The following is a 15,504-nucleotide window of genomic DNA, read 5'->3' as shown; positions in this document are numbered from 1 at the left end:
AGATTTTCTTTAATATTGAATTCATCGAGATTTCCAAATATTTTTGTGCATTTAAGGTTTCAGGAAACAAAGCTACAGATGACCCCAATTTTCCTATACATTTTCTAAGCAAAATTCCTAAACCGTTTACCATATTCACGCTTATTCGTAAAGAATTTGTGTGGCTAAGTCACAAGATCTTCACAGGTCTATTTCCACTTTGTGGTAAACAGGAAAAAGCTCTTTATGTCAATAAATGCGGTAATATTTTCTCACACACATTTGGTAGGATGTGCAAAGCTGCCAATTGCTTTATGTTGGCTGACTGGAAAGTTTTCTCAGACTTCACGAAGTTTGAAGAGTGAAGCTCAAAGATTGTCCTATTTATTTTCAAAAAGCACTTATAATTTTTTTCAATCAAGACAAAATTTATTTTTAAAGTCAGTTTTATTTTCCCAACAGTACATTCTTTACATTAATAATCCAATTTGGCTAAACTGTATTCCACATCAAAAAGCTGAGAGAAAAAATTGGATTCAGAAGCAGACATTTTACAATGTATTTAAGACTTCCATGAGCTATACCTGTGCATATATCCAAATACTCCACTTCAGTCACCCCAGTTCTTACTAAAGCAAAAAGCATTTCTGTAAAATGATGCATGATATCGTACGTTAAACTTTATTTTGTATGTATGAGCTGGAATTCAATTTTCACTGTAAATAGCATGACCAAAGGGTAAGATTTACACTTTGAAAATATAAATCGAATCAACAAAAAATTTTTTAAAAGCCCAGCTCCTCCAAATTGCAAAATTTCTGGTGAATCCAAATGTTGTAGCGAACACGTAGGAAAGATGGACAAGACAGTTTTTTCTTTCAGAAAAGAGAAAAATCAGACATAAGAAAGCTACACCTGTCACCCAGACTTCAAAAGTAAGGAAGCCAGAAAAGCCACTTTTTAAATATACCCACTAAGAAGTTGTATAAGATCGTCATACGCGTCTTGATGATCAAGTCAAGCAATATTTTAAAATTATAACAGTATTTAACTTATTTATTCGGTATATTGATTGGAAGCGACATGACAGAATACGTTTAAATATATATTCACATAATTTAAATATATTCAAATAGAAGAAATAACAATTTAAATATTTTTAAATAAAGTAACAATTTAAATAAAAGAAATAACAATTCAAATATATTTGAATTGTTTTTCTAAGTTTTTTTCTAAGTTTCTTGTGGTAGGAACTTAGATTATTGGCTTGAGTACTTTACTTCTAATGTAAGAATTTAGGGCATGATCTTTCTTCTCTGCACTACTTTAGCTGTCTTTCAAATATTTGACATTAGTATTTTCATTTTATTCAGTTTTGTATTTTTTTATTTTCTTAGCGAATTCCTCATTGAACCATGAATTATTTAGACATGTGTTGTCTAATTTTTGCTTCTTTAGAGATATTTGTTGTATTTCTGCTGTTGATTTTTAGTTTGATTTCATTACAGAAAGAGAACATACTCTGCCTAATTTCAATTCTGTTACATTAGTTGAAGGGTTTTTTTTTTTTTTTTTTTGGTATATAGGATATGTACCTTGGTGCATGTTACATGACACTTGAAAATATGTGTATTCTGCAATTGTATGGTGGAGTGTTCTATACAAGACAATTAGATCCTATTTGTTGATTGTATTGTTCAGATTCTCTATACCTCTGCTGATACTCTGTGTAGTCATTTTATTAGTTATTGAGAGAGATTTCTGAAATCCTTAACTATAATTCCTGATTTGTCTATTTCTTTTTTTAGCCCTACCTGTTTTTGCTTCATGTGTTTGGAAGCTGTGTTGTTTTACAAATATTCATATAGGATAATTATGTCTTCCTGATGTATTGATCCTTTTATCATTATGAAATGTCCCTCCTTGTCTGTGGTGGGTTTCTATATTTTATTTCATTTTGTTTTGTCCTGAAGTGACATCTCTGATATTAACGTAGCCACTCTTAGGTATTTTTTAAAAACTACTATTTCCAAGTTACTTTTTTCCATCCTTTTATTTTCCATTATTTTATTTGTGATAAATGGCAATCTTAATTGATGATCTGAGGAAGTGAGTTTCTTGTCAAGTTCCTTATTAATAGCATATAACTTGCTCATGCTTTTTGTTTGTTTGTTTGTTTTTGTTTTATTCACCCTGCCAATCTCTGACTTCTACCTCGTCTATTTAGGCCATTTACATTTACAGTAATTATTGATGTGTTAGAACTTATATCTGCCATTTTATAATTTGTTTTCTTTGTGTCCTCTCTCATCCCTGCTTTTCTTCTTTTGCTTTCCTGTTTGTTATTTGAATTTTTGTTTGGATTCCACCTGGCTGATATACTTACAGTATTTTTTAGTTTATCACTTTGTACAGTTTTCATACTTGTTATTCTGAGAGTTAAAAGACACAAATGTAACAGCCTTATCTACTGGAAATCGACATTTCATCACTTCAAGTGAAGTATGGAAAACTTACTTCTCTTTAGGTCATTTTACCTTCTCTATCATTAAATATCACTTTCTTGAGTATAAAGTGATTTTATAATTTTTATTTCGATCATTAAATATGACTTATAAAACAAATGAGGAGAAAGATAGTCTGTCTTATAGATTCATATTTCTATTTGATTGCTCTTTCTTGTTTTTTGATGCTACAGAATTCTTTTATCATTTTGTTTCTGTTTATGCAATTTCCTTTAGCCAATTTTTAAGGGTAGTTCTCGCTATTAATAGCATCTTATAGCTCTCCTTGATCTGGTATCTTTACTTTGCATTCATTCCCCGAAGGATAGTTTTACCAGTTCTATAATTATCACTTGATTTTTTTTCAACACTTAAAAATGTACCATCTCCTTGTAGCCTTTGTGGCTTCAGGTGAGAAATTCACTATCATTTGAATTGATATTCCTAGTGCTGACATTTTGTATTAGAAGTTCAGCATTGGTTATATAGTAATGTAAATACTATGGCATATAAATCTTTCATTTTAACTTTTATCCATAAATTTCAAATATAGATTATAGCTATGTAACAATTAACGTGATCAATCAGGTGCTAATAAATGCCAATAAAAAGAGAGATTATGGTCATGACTTCAAACCTTGTAATTATATTTTGTTTTATTCTTGAAATATTTCCTTAACCTCAGAATAATTGGGTAAAATGGAAAAGAAAAAAATTCAAATTGATTTTCCCAGTGTGTGTGTATATCGTTTTTTAAAAATAAAAATATAGACACACTTCTAAAATGTCCCTCACTTATCCCCTCTTTTGGTGTTCACAGCCTTGTCTAATTCCCTTCCTCTCAGTGGGGGCTGCCCTGTGACCTGCTTCTAATGAATATAATGTTATAAAAGTGGTAAGATGTGACTTCTGAAATCAGATTATGAAAGAATGAGATTTCCATGTTGCTAGCATTCTTTCTATTGCCTTCTCTCTTGGTCACAGATGAACCCAAGAGCCATGTCATAAGCAGTTGTTTGGAGAGGCCCACGTGGCAAGGAAATGAGGAGGGCTTCTGGCCACCAGCTCCCAGAAACTAAATCCTGCCCACAACCATTTGTGCAATCTTGGCAGCAGATCTATCCCAAGTTGCGTCTTCAATCCACTGCAGCTCTGGCTGACACCTTCCCTGCAGCCTATGAGAGAGACTCAGGGCCAGAGGATTCAATTAAGCCACACCTGTATTCCACAGAAACTATATTGCTGCATAACAAATAACACCAAAATTTAGTTTCTTAGAACCCTAAATTTATTACCTCACAGTTTCTGTGTCTGCAGTCTATTAAAAGAATGTGTGAATTGTCAGAAAAATGCATTTTAATCTCTTGATATTTGGAAAATAAAAACAAACAAGAGAGAAATATTCTAGGTTTTCATTAGTATATATTAACCCCCTGAAGAGATGACAGTAACAGGAAATATAAATTGACATTAAATGGTGCCTTTAACAACTTAGAATTAGAAAATGAGAACACTGTACAGATTTATTTTCCTAAAGTGCTTTTCAAGAGCACATGACTACCTGTAAGTACAAAATACTTGGATTCTGCTACAAGCAGAATTACTGCATTTAATTCGTTGCATGATTTTCCGCTGAGGGGTATGCAAAGATGAAGATGTTCATTTTTACCTCTTGAAGTTTTAATAACTTATTGAATGTTGATTTATTTATTTATTATCATTATTATTTTTAGAGTCTCACTCTGTTGCTTAGGCTGGAGTAAAGTGGAGTGATCTCAGCTCACTGCAACTTCTGTCTCCCTGATTCAAGTGATTCTCCTGCCTCAGCCTCCTGAGTAGCTGGGGCTACAGGCACGCACCACCATGCCCGACTAATTTTTATATTTTTAGTAGAGATGGAGTTTTGCTACGCTGGCCATGCTGGGCTCCAACTCCTGGCTTCAAGTGATCTGCTCACCTCGGCCTCCCAAAGTGCGGGGATTACAGACCGCGCCTGGCCTAATTTACTGAAAAATATTTTTAAACTTAAAACCCAAATATTTTTTTACTTTGGAAAAATGGAACTGCCAATGTATTATTTAGCTTTTTCTTTCCTATTTTTTGAATGCCAAATACAATAGCATGAAAAAAGCTTTCTATTCAAATAGCACCTTAAGTTCAGTAGGGCTTACTTTGAACACATAAGGTGGCATTAAAATCTTTAAGCATGTCAGTTTCATTTACTATGAGAATAAATCATTTTAATGTCTCTCAATATATTTTGTAATATTTACCTTTATATAAGAGTAACTTCTGTAGATCAAATAACAGATAAACTGAACTGTTTGGCATCTAACAATGAAAGTTGTGGACACAAGAAGGAGAGAAAGACAAAAGAGAAAGAAAAAGAGACAGAATTTTCCTGAGTATTTCACATATATTAACCTATTTCCTTCTTACTAGAAACCAAGAGGTACATATGTATTTATCTCTCTATACCTTTCCAGTTTTTATTTATGGAGTGCATGTGTGACTGTGTGATGATAGTGTGTATATGAAAGATAGACAAATTTTTCAGATGAGCAAAGATCTATTTTAATCACTGTTATTGTTACACATAATTTTTTAAATTGTAATTTCACAGAGACTTTGGCTTAACAGAAAACATTTCCAAATACTTATAATATCATGTCAGTCTGGCTATTCTGTACTATTCAAATAACAACTTGTACACATTTCAATATTTTTATTTTTCTGTCTATATTTTATCCAATGAAATGTATTTTAGGAATGTAATTGAAAATCACAGTTTTTAGCTGAAACCATTCCCCTTGAGAACTGGAACAAGAGGAGGATGCCCACTCTCACCACTCCTATTCAACATAGTACTGGAAGTCCTGGCCGGAACAATCAGGCAAGAGAAAGAAATAAAAGTCATCCAAATTGAAAAAGAAGTCAAACTATCTCTCTTCACTAACAATATGATTCTGTACTTAGAAAACCCTAAAGACTTTGCCAAAAGGCTCAGAATAGAAAACTCAGAAATATAACCACACACCTACAACCATCCAATCTGTGAAAAAGCCAACAAAAACAAGCAATGGGAAAAGGCCTCCTCATGCAATACATGTTACTGGGATAACTGGCTAGCTATATGCAGAGAATGAAACTGGACCCTTGCTTTTTACTATACATAAACACTAACTCAAGATGGATTAAAGGTTTAAATGTAAGACCTCAAACCATAAAATTCCGAAAAGAAAACCTAGGAAATACCCGTCTTGACATCAGCCTTGGCACATAATTTTCAGCTGAGTCTCCCAAAGCAATTGCAAAAGAAAAACCCTAAAAATGACAAGTGGGACCTAATTAAATTAAAGAGCTTTTGCACAGCAAAAGAACCTATCGACAGAGTAAATAGACAGCCGGCAGAATGGGAAAAAATTATTCACAAACTATGCATCCAGCAAAGGTCTAATATCTAGAATGCTTAAGGAACTTAAATCAACAAGCAGAAAACAAATGACCCCATTAAAAAGTGGGCGAAGGACATGAACATACATTTCACAAAGAAGACACACAAGAAATCACAAACATGTGAAAAGATGCTCATTATCACTAACCATCAGGGAAATACAAATCGAAACCACAATGAGATACCATCTCACACCAGTTAGAATGGCCATTATTAAAAAGTCCAAAAACGACAGATGCTGGTGAGGCTGCAGAGTTAAAGGAATGCTTATACACTGTTGCTGGCGGTGTAAATTAGATCAGCCACCATGGAAAGCAATTCGGAGATTTGCTAAAGAACTTAAAACAGGGCTACCATTCAACACAGCAATCAATCCCATTACTGGGTATATACCCAAAGGAAAATAGATCATGAAGCCAAAAAGACACGTGCACTCATAGGCTCATCGCTACTTTTCACAATAGCAAAGACATGGAATCAACCTAGGTATCCATCAATGGTGGATTGGATAAAGAAATGTGGTATATAAGTTACCTGATGGAAAGTCTTGACGGCAAGTTGTCCAGGTTCTTGGAATTCGGAATTCTAAGACGCACAAACAAAACAACAAAAGAACAAAGCAATGAAAGCACAGATTTACTGAAGCAAACATACACTCTATAGACAGGCAGCGGGTTCGAGCAAGTGGCTCCAGAGCCCCAACTGCAATGTTCTTTAAAGTTTTTACTAAGCTAAAAGAATTTGGTAACACCTATATGTACCCTTTAGAGGCCTCCAATTGGTTACAACCTATGCGAATGAAGCATTGGACCATGACTAATCAGAGGCTGAAGTGGAGGCTTGGCCCACAACCAATCAGAGGCTGAAATGGAGCCTGGTCCTGCAACCAATCAAAGGCTGAAGTGAAGGCTTGGCCCCAGACCAATCAGAGGTGCTTCCCATTTGTGCTATGGGGCGTGGAGGGGGTTTGTAGAGGGGGGTGACTCTGGTTTCTTGTCACTTAGGCATGGAGAGGTGAGGTTTTCTTTTTGGTTCAGTTCCAAGAAGTCAGCCTCAGGTTGGCCTTAGGCTCCCTGTCTCCAGACGCTATTCTCCTGCCTCACATATATATCAAGAAATACTACACAGCCATAGAAAGAATGAAATATTGTCCTTTGCAACAAATGGATGGAGCCGGAGGCCATAATCCTAAGCTAATGAATGCAAGAACAGAAAACCAAATACCGCATGTTCTCACTTTAAAGTGGGAGCTAAACATTGAGTATGCATGGACATAAAAATGGAAACAATAGACATTGTGGACTACTGGGAGGAGGGGAGTTGAAAAACTACGTATTAGGTAATATACTCTCTACCTGGGTGCAACATACCCATGTAACAAACCTGCACAGGTACCCTGTGTATCTAAAAATAGGCGTTGTAAAAAACAAAAATAATAATAGTATTAAATAATCACAGTTTTTAAATGCCCAATTTCAAATTAGAACACCAAATTGGCATGTTAAACATTTATTTGTTTCTACAAAATTTCAGGGGTTTTTTTTCTTTTTTTTGAAATGGAGTCTCGCTATGTTGCCCAGGCTGGAGTGCAGTGGTGCAATCTCAGCTCACTGCAACTTACGCCTCCCGGGTTCAAGTGATTCTCCTGCTTCAGCATCCTGAATACCTGGGACTACAGGCGTGCCCCACTATGACAAGCTAAGTTTTGTATTTTTAGTAGAGACAGGGTTTCACTATGTTAGCCAGGCTGATCTCAAACTCCTGACCTCGTGAGCCACCCGCCTTGGGTTTCCAAAGTGCTGGGATTAGAGTGAGCCGCCATGCCCAGCCAATATTTCAGCTTTAAACAATGAAAAAACTAAATTCTCAGAAAACTACAGTAGTTTTCATAATTTTTAGAAAGTATTCCAATTTATAATTTTACAAGCTTCTAGAACAAAGTGATATTTGACCTAGCACATTTAGTAAATCCTTTATACTCATCGTATCCCAAATAGGAGAATACAAATCTTGAAACTCTTTTGACATTGAAACTCTTGGCTCTTTCCTAAGGGAGTTTTGAAATTATTTTGGAATATTTTATTTTATTTTTCTCTACAATTATATTAAATGGTGTATATATAGTTTACTCAAAATGGTTATTAGATGTTTAAAATTTAAAGAAACTTGTTTCAGTTACTAATTAACATCTACTGATTTTCTCCGTAGAAAATATATATATATGTGTATATACATACATATATATACACACATATATTTATATATTTCAATTGGAAGGAAGGAAGAAGGAAAAGAAAAGAAGGAAAAGAAAGAACTTTGCAACATATTGGGTTTATTATTCTGCTGCCTGTATTTGGCATGGTTTTGCAGTGCATGAGCTAACTTTCCAGATAGGACAAAACTGTATTTCTCATTAAAGGGAAGAATTTTGATTACTCAAAATTTGTTTTCTCTCTGTGGCATTTAAATATTGTATGCGAGTCTAATTAAAGAATTAGGAAAGAGATTGTATAGTGCATCCAAACAAGTTATTGTAAAATATTAATAAAGATATTATATTTATAAAATTAATTTTTAAAATTTTATAAAATATAGCATCCTGGAAAATACACGTTATGTATTTTGACAGAAAGTAGAAAATGATAAGAATAAATGACTGCACTAAATTGAAGACAAGCAGCAAGTATTTATTTTTAGGCATTGCTATTAAGGGCCCAGTGAGACCAATTTATTTTTAGTGTTTTTTCTTTTCTGACTTAAGTATGTAGTATTTGTGCCAAATTTTTGTGTAGTGTGAAGGACATGAATTTGCTTTTGGATCACCAAACTCCAATACTTTGGGACATCCTCTACATAACATAGAAAATGAACCACACTGGGAAGCCACTTATCCTCATTTAGAACATTCTAACCACATGAATTAGATATAAGTTCAAATAAGAAAAAAGAAATGAGGCAGTCTATCTATTTCTGACTCTTAGTTTCCTAAGGAAGACTTCATAATCATGTCATAGGTTAGGTGTCCCTGCTGTAATCTCTGAGCACTGGCACCCATACTTCATAAATTTTTAATAGAGTTTGGTCCATGCTTTTAAATTATTTGATTACTCTATCTTCCACACCAGCTATGCTGTGAGCTCAATGTGGATAAGATCCATGTTTGTTTCTGCTCACCATTCCATCTGCAGGGCTAGCACAATGTCTGTCAGAGTGGACATTAAGTAAATATTTGTTGTATGAATGAAAGAATAAATGAATGAATGAAAGACATTTAAAAGAAAATAATCTAGCAAAGATTATTTATGAAGAATTCAAAACGAAGAAATTTTCTTACCAGGAAGAGATGATATCAATTTTCACAAACTTTTCCAGATAAGAAAAAAAGAGTTAACACATGCCAACTCATTTTATGAGGTCAATAAAACCCTGATACCAAGACCTTACCAGGACTTAATGGCAAATCTCTCAAGTTGACATAAACGCCCTAATAGAAATGTTAGCAAGAGAAATTTGGTGTTTAAAACAATTAATATATCACGAAGTTGAATATGCTCCAGAAATATAATTTTGGTTTAGCATTTGATTATCAATCATTGTGATTGACTTAATAAACCATGTTAACAAAATAAAGTGGAAACACCCCAATACATGAATAAAATGCATTTGGTAAAATTCAACACCAGTTTACAATTTGAAAAACTAACCAGCTAAAAATAGAAGGGAAAGTAGTTGATATGATAACAGTTTTCTGCAGAAAACCTAAAGCAATCACCTTTAATTTTGAATTATTGATAGCTTTACCCCTGAAAATAGTATGAAAAGGATGTGCCTCCTAATGCCACTACTGTTCAGTATTATATAAAAGGAGGGGTCTAGCCATTAGTATGATGAGGAAAGGAAATTAAATAGAAGTGAAAATAAATAAAACTCTCATTTTGTACAGTATGATTGTGTAAGTAGAAATTCAAAATAATTCACAAACTATTAAAACTAACATGTGATTTTTAGTAAAGTTACTAATCTAAAGTCAATATACACAATTACGTGTATGTCTACTTTTAGAAACCAATATTTAGACATCAAATATCAAATTGTAATAATTAATACAATTCTATTATAGCATTATATGCATTAGGTAGCTAGGGATGTACCAGAAGATAGGTAAGCTTACATCGTATAAACTACAATACACTCATAAGAGGAATTAAAGAATATCTAAATAAGTAAAGGAATATATTATGTCTGTTTGTGGACCAGAAAGCTCAAAATTGTGAGGATGACATTTATGCATAAATCAACCTATGTATTCAATAATTCCAGTCAAAACCTCACAAATTTTATTTTGTCAAAATTGATAAGTTGATACTAACACCCATTTGAAAATAGAAAAAGTCAAAGAAAGCCAAAACTTTTTTTAAAAAAAGAACAAATTTAGAGAATTATATTATTGGATATGAATATGATATAAAGCTACAGTAATTAAGACAATGACTCATTAGCTCAAAGAGAGACAAATAGACAAATGAAAGAGAATTAAGAGTCCGAACATGGATCCACATCTCCGGAGACCTAATTTATGACAGTTCAGTATGTGAAATTATTTTTCCCTTTTTCAACAAAAGGAACTAGGTCAATCGTGTCCATATGGAACTAACAGCTACATCACAGCTTTTAAAAAAGTCAGTTCCCAATAGAATCCTCACTAAAATTGTAAAACAAAACTATAAGCCGCCTAGAAGTCATCTAAGAAAAATCATTCATGATATTGCAGTTAAGATTTTTCTAAACAGGATATCAAGCATTAACTGTAAAGTAAAAATATTTATAAAAAGAATTTTATTAAACCTATGAATTTCTGTTCATGAGAAGAAAGACATTGTCAACAGAATGAAAAGGCAAATAATAGCGTGAAGAATGCATTAAGCGTGCATATATATCCACGGAGGATTCATAAAGTCACAAACTGACAGAAAAAGTTAACCACATGATTTTTCAATAACATGCTAAAAACTTGAAGATGTACTTCATGAAAGACAATATGCACACAGGCAATAATCACATGGATAGTTCTTACATTATATGTTACCAAGGAAGTGCAAATTAAAACTGCAATGGAAACCAACATCCCTTAAGAATTGTCATAGCAACATTATTCCTAATTGCTCAAAATTGAATGTATCTTTGTCTATAAACTAAAAATGGATGCAAAAATTTTACCATAGTTACTGTGTAACAATAAAAACAGATGAACTGTTGCTACAGTTGGAGGAATCTCACAAACAAAATTCGAAGTAAAAGAAGCTGGCACAAAATAATACATACTGCATAATCCCAATTATAACAAGTTCAAAAAGAGGAAAAGCTACTCATGAAAACTCAGAACAGTGTTTACCCTTAGTTGGAGTGGTAATGACAGGAGGAAGGCATGAAGAAGGCTTCTAGAATGCCAACAATATTCTATTACTTGATCTGGGTATTGGTTACATGGGTGTATTCTTTTTAAAAATTCATTGAGCTGCATATGTTTAAATTTATTAACTTTACATAAAGCCATCAACGTTGAACCTCATTTAAATAATCAGAAAGCAGCCAACTGCCAAGTACTATCCTCACAAATACTATGTCTTTCCAAATTTCTAGCTGTCAAGTAGCTTCCAGATTAAGCAGGAGAATAGACACGATAAACAGAATACTATCACAATATAGTAACGTGTTCTCCCATTGAAGTACAAACAGACCACAGGGACAGCACAGGGCCTGAAATTCACAGTTCTCAGCAAGTTGTAGCTCAATCAGCTACCCTGGAAAGGAGACATTTTCCTCCAAAAGAAAATACTGCACAAACTCAATGAGTCTCAATACGTTGTTGGAAAATAATGTAGTTTAATATGGAGATTTTGAATGGACTTAAAATACAAAATAGTAATGAAATGTGTATATATAACATATATAATGAAAATTTTAGCTTTTCTTCTACATGTATCTTTACTACAAGGAATATACCACAAAATTCTAGTTGATTCATGCTTTAGTTATCCTACCACCCAAATTAAATTATCCAGATATTTCCTTGTCTTATGAAGTTAATACTCACTAAAACAATTATGTTCAGATAAGGAGAATTTCATTATCAAATATTCCTTCTCTTAATGGAAATGAGACATGAGTCTTAGCAGATGATGTGGAAAGCCTTTAGCAAGTCTCATGACCGAGTAATCAATTTTCCTATGTTTACCCCTACACACCTACACACATGACTAAGAACATTTGCTTAACAACATCTTCATTCACAGTTATCTTTCTCGCGTTTATAAAAATGTTCAATCTAAATAGATAACCAACAAGATTGTCTGGGCGTGCTTCAAAATAATGAGCAATAACACAAAGATAATTGAACTTGCAGAAAAAGCCTAACCACTTCCTTCATCTTCTTTGAATATATTTCCATTTGCAAAGAGTTGAGACACAGAAAAACAGAACCAAGATAATTATTTTGCTGTTTAAATGTTAAAATGGAAAATGCAAAAAATGACGGCATATTTTGGAAGAAGGCTAAATTCAAGTGTTGAGTTCCTTTTGTTCATTATGTTTATGAAAGCCAAATTTACTTTTAAATTTTGAACACTCTTTGGCAACCTAAACATCTTTCCTCAGACTCCCAAGTGTCCCACTGAGTTCTGTTGTATGAAATCTAGAAAACAAACCCTCATTCAAATGTATTTTATGCTTTCAGATAATACGTACTATTAACAAGTCTAAAGAATTCTCAGGCATATGTAATGTGAATCAAGTGTTTTATAAAAGTCATCAAGAATTGAAATAAAATATAAAAATGCATGCAACATTTTATAACGATGGATTTTCCTACTAGTAAAAAAAAAAACATAAATGGAAAATAGCATAATTTTTGGTCTGACCAACTTGGGACTCCTGTGGCTTGAACACAATTCACTGTTTTCTTTCTCTCACAATGCAGAACAATGGAGCAGACAAAATTATGTTGTGTGAATCATAGCAGAAGTTAGCTTGAATACAAAAACATTTTATTTTCTGTTGTATTGTACACTAAGGCAGACAAACTGATCATTACCCTATTTAATGCTGCTTTTAGACATTATTACTGATCTTAAAATAGTCAATGGCTCTTTAAGAGAAATTTTCTGCAAGACTTTTTGCCCCCCTTAGGGAAAAGGAGGCTGGGTGCAGTGCCTCACGCCTGTAATCCCAGCACTTTGAGACGCCGAGGCGGGCGGATCACGATTTCAGGATATTGAGACCATCCTGGATAACATGGTGAAACCCCGTCTGTACTAAAAATACAAAAATTAGCCGGGCGTGGTGGCGGGCGCCTGTAGTCCCAGCTACTCAGGAGGCTGAGGCAGGAGAATGGCGTGAACCCGGGAGGCGGAGCCGAGATCGTGCCATTGCACTCCAGCCTGGGCAACAGAGCGAGACTCCCTCTCAAAAAAAAAAAGGAAATAGGAAGAAGACTATAGTGAAAAGTGACTTGATTTAACTTTTGAACAGGTGTGAGACCTTAGAGAAGTTTACTTTTCCCAGACTCAGTTTAAATCATAAAACTGGAGTGATTTTACCTACAGTTTATTGTTAGAATATATGCTACAATATGCACACCCAGATACCCCAGGCACAATGTAGACATTCAATACATAATCATTCTTACTACTTGAAATTCTCTTTCTGTACATGATGAATTTGTGGCTGAAGTTAAAATACAGAGTCTAAAACCAATGTTCACACATTCCTGATTACTAGTACTAAATCTTCAGTGAAGGTAGAGGGTATTATCACAAGAATCAATTCTTTTAACAATTTATTCTATTTTCTACTTCTCCTTTGGACAATAAAAAATCTGCTACAATGAAATCAGGCATGGAATTAATAAAATTTGGAAAGCAAAACACAAAGATAAAACAAAGAATGAGATACGGGAGTGTGAAAAATCCTTTTTCCAAATTATCTAAAGCTATGGGAAAAATGAATTGATATATTGAAATAAACAACTCAAACTGATTTTTACCTGGTTGCTCTCCAAACGGAATACACATTTTACAGAGCCCTAGCCTTGTCATCAACTCTTAGCTTACAATTACAGTAGATGAACTACACGATCCAGATTTTTTTAAAAATACGTATATCTTATATCTATAAAAAGATGAAAAAAAGAAGTTAGTGCAAAACTATTTGAAAACCAAACTAGAGTTCAGTGTGTGTGTGTGTGTGTGTGTGTGTGTATGTAAATGGAGGTGAAGGGTGGCTGGAATGAGAGAAATGATGAATCTATACCTTATTTCCTGGTCAGTTTGTTCCATTTTCATATGTGTTCCCATGCTCTGGTTAATCACTTTCTTCTGTATCTATGGCATTGAATAATAATTTTAATACATGTGTTTCCATGCCAGTCTACAAGCTTCTTAGCAAAGAACTTGTTTATCCTTGTCTTCACAGTGATTAGAACATGGAAGACATTCAAAAAATGCATCTAGAGAGAACTAATTCTATAATTCAATTAAAATGCAGTTTACAATTGCCCCAATGCATATACATGCAGTTTATCTATGTCCATTGGGCCATAACAAGTGATGTTATTCCATCCATTTGAAATACACAGATTTGTTGGAGATGAAAATATATTTGGTGCCTCCGTGTTTGTATGTGTGTAAATCAAAGAAATGAAAGAAAAAGTAACAGAATGATTTGAAAGTGATCAGTTACTTGTAATCTTTTAGAACTGTGCTCAAAGAAAATTTACTTTTTAATGACTTAAAACCTCAGAAGCAGCAAATAAAAAATCATGTTTATTGTTGTATGATTATAGAAACTTACATGAAATATATAAAATATCCTGCTTTAACAAACAATAGTAAAGAACTCCTTATGTTACAAGGCAAGACAATCTGCAGTCTGTTAATATTCTGTTGAAAATAATTTTTACTGGCAAATACTAGTGGATCAAAAACTTTAGCAGTGATATATGTGTGTATCAGAAGAAGAAATCTATTCTAATATTTCTGGATTATTAGTTTTCCTTAGTAAAGTTTGTGTTTGGCCTTTAAATGTAAACATATTGGAAATTTTTTTTTCTTTTCAGCTTGTTTTCATTGCAAATGAAATATTTTCGGAAACATGCTCGTTGCTGTTATTTGTACTTAAAACACTTCTGGGACTATTTACATTTTTCAAAACCCAGGTATTCTTATTGATATTATTTCTAAACATTAAGAAAATAGTTTCTGGAATATGATATTCACCTTATCATTTATTGCTCTGTCTTTAGAAATGTTTAGTAAATCAAAAGAAAGGTTTAAATAGAGAAAATTGCTATATTTTAATCTTTAATTTTCCTTTGAAAATAATATGAATATACATGATAGATTTTAGTTAATGTCTGAATGTAACTGACCATTGAATGAAGAACTAACCTACCTTTCTGGTCCAAAGTCCTATAATAATGTTTCTATGAAGGAAGAAGTGTTAATTACCCAACTCTATTCATATTGTTTCTTGATGAAATCAGTTTATTTCTATTTCAGTGGCTGATTCATT

The 15,504-nt window shown here is 33.3% G+C and overlaps 1 protein-coding gene across 22 annotated transcripts in view; it reads right to left on the bottom strand.

The window, feature by feature from the left end:
* The window catches only part of CCDC102B (coiled-coil domain containing 102B), a 372,905-nt gene that overhangs the window by 264,120 nt on the left and 93,281 nt on the right, over positions 1–15,504 (bottom strand). For 8 of the 22 annotated variants that reach the window (XR_010124192.1, XR_010124194.1, XM_063653804.1 and 5 more), the window contains one exon: positions 6,472–6,522. The exons of 13 other annotated variants lie outside the window; for them this stretch is intronic. The gene's annotated coding sequence lies outside the window, so the exon portion shown is untranslated. Of the gene's footprint in view, positions 1–6,471; positions 6,523–14,244; positions 14,316–15,504 lie in introns of those variants that run through there. One more of the 22 variants, XM_054460440.2, reaches the window with a different exon arrangement.

The sequence above is a fragment of the Pongo pygmaeus genome, chromosome 17, assembly GCF_028885625.2.
Source record: "Pongo pygmaeus isolate AG05252 chromosome 17, NHGRI_mPonPyg2-v2.0_pri, whole genome shotgun sequence".
NCBI lineage: Eukaryota > Metazoa > Chordata > Mammalia > Primates > Hominidae > Pongo > Pongo pygmaeus.
This window is presented reverse-complemented; position numbering and strand designations above follow the sequence as displayed.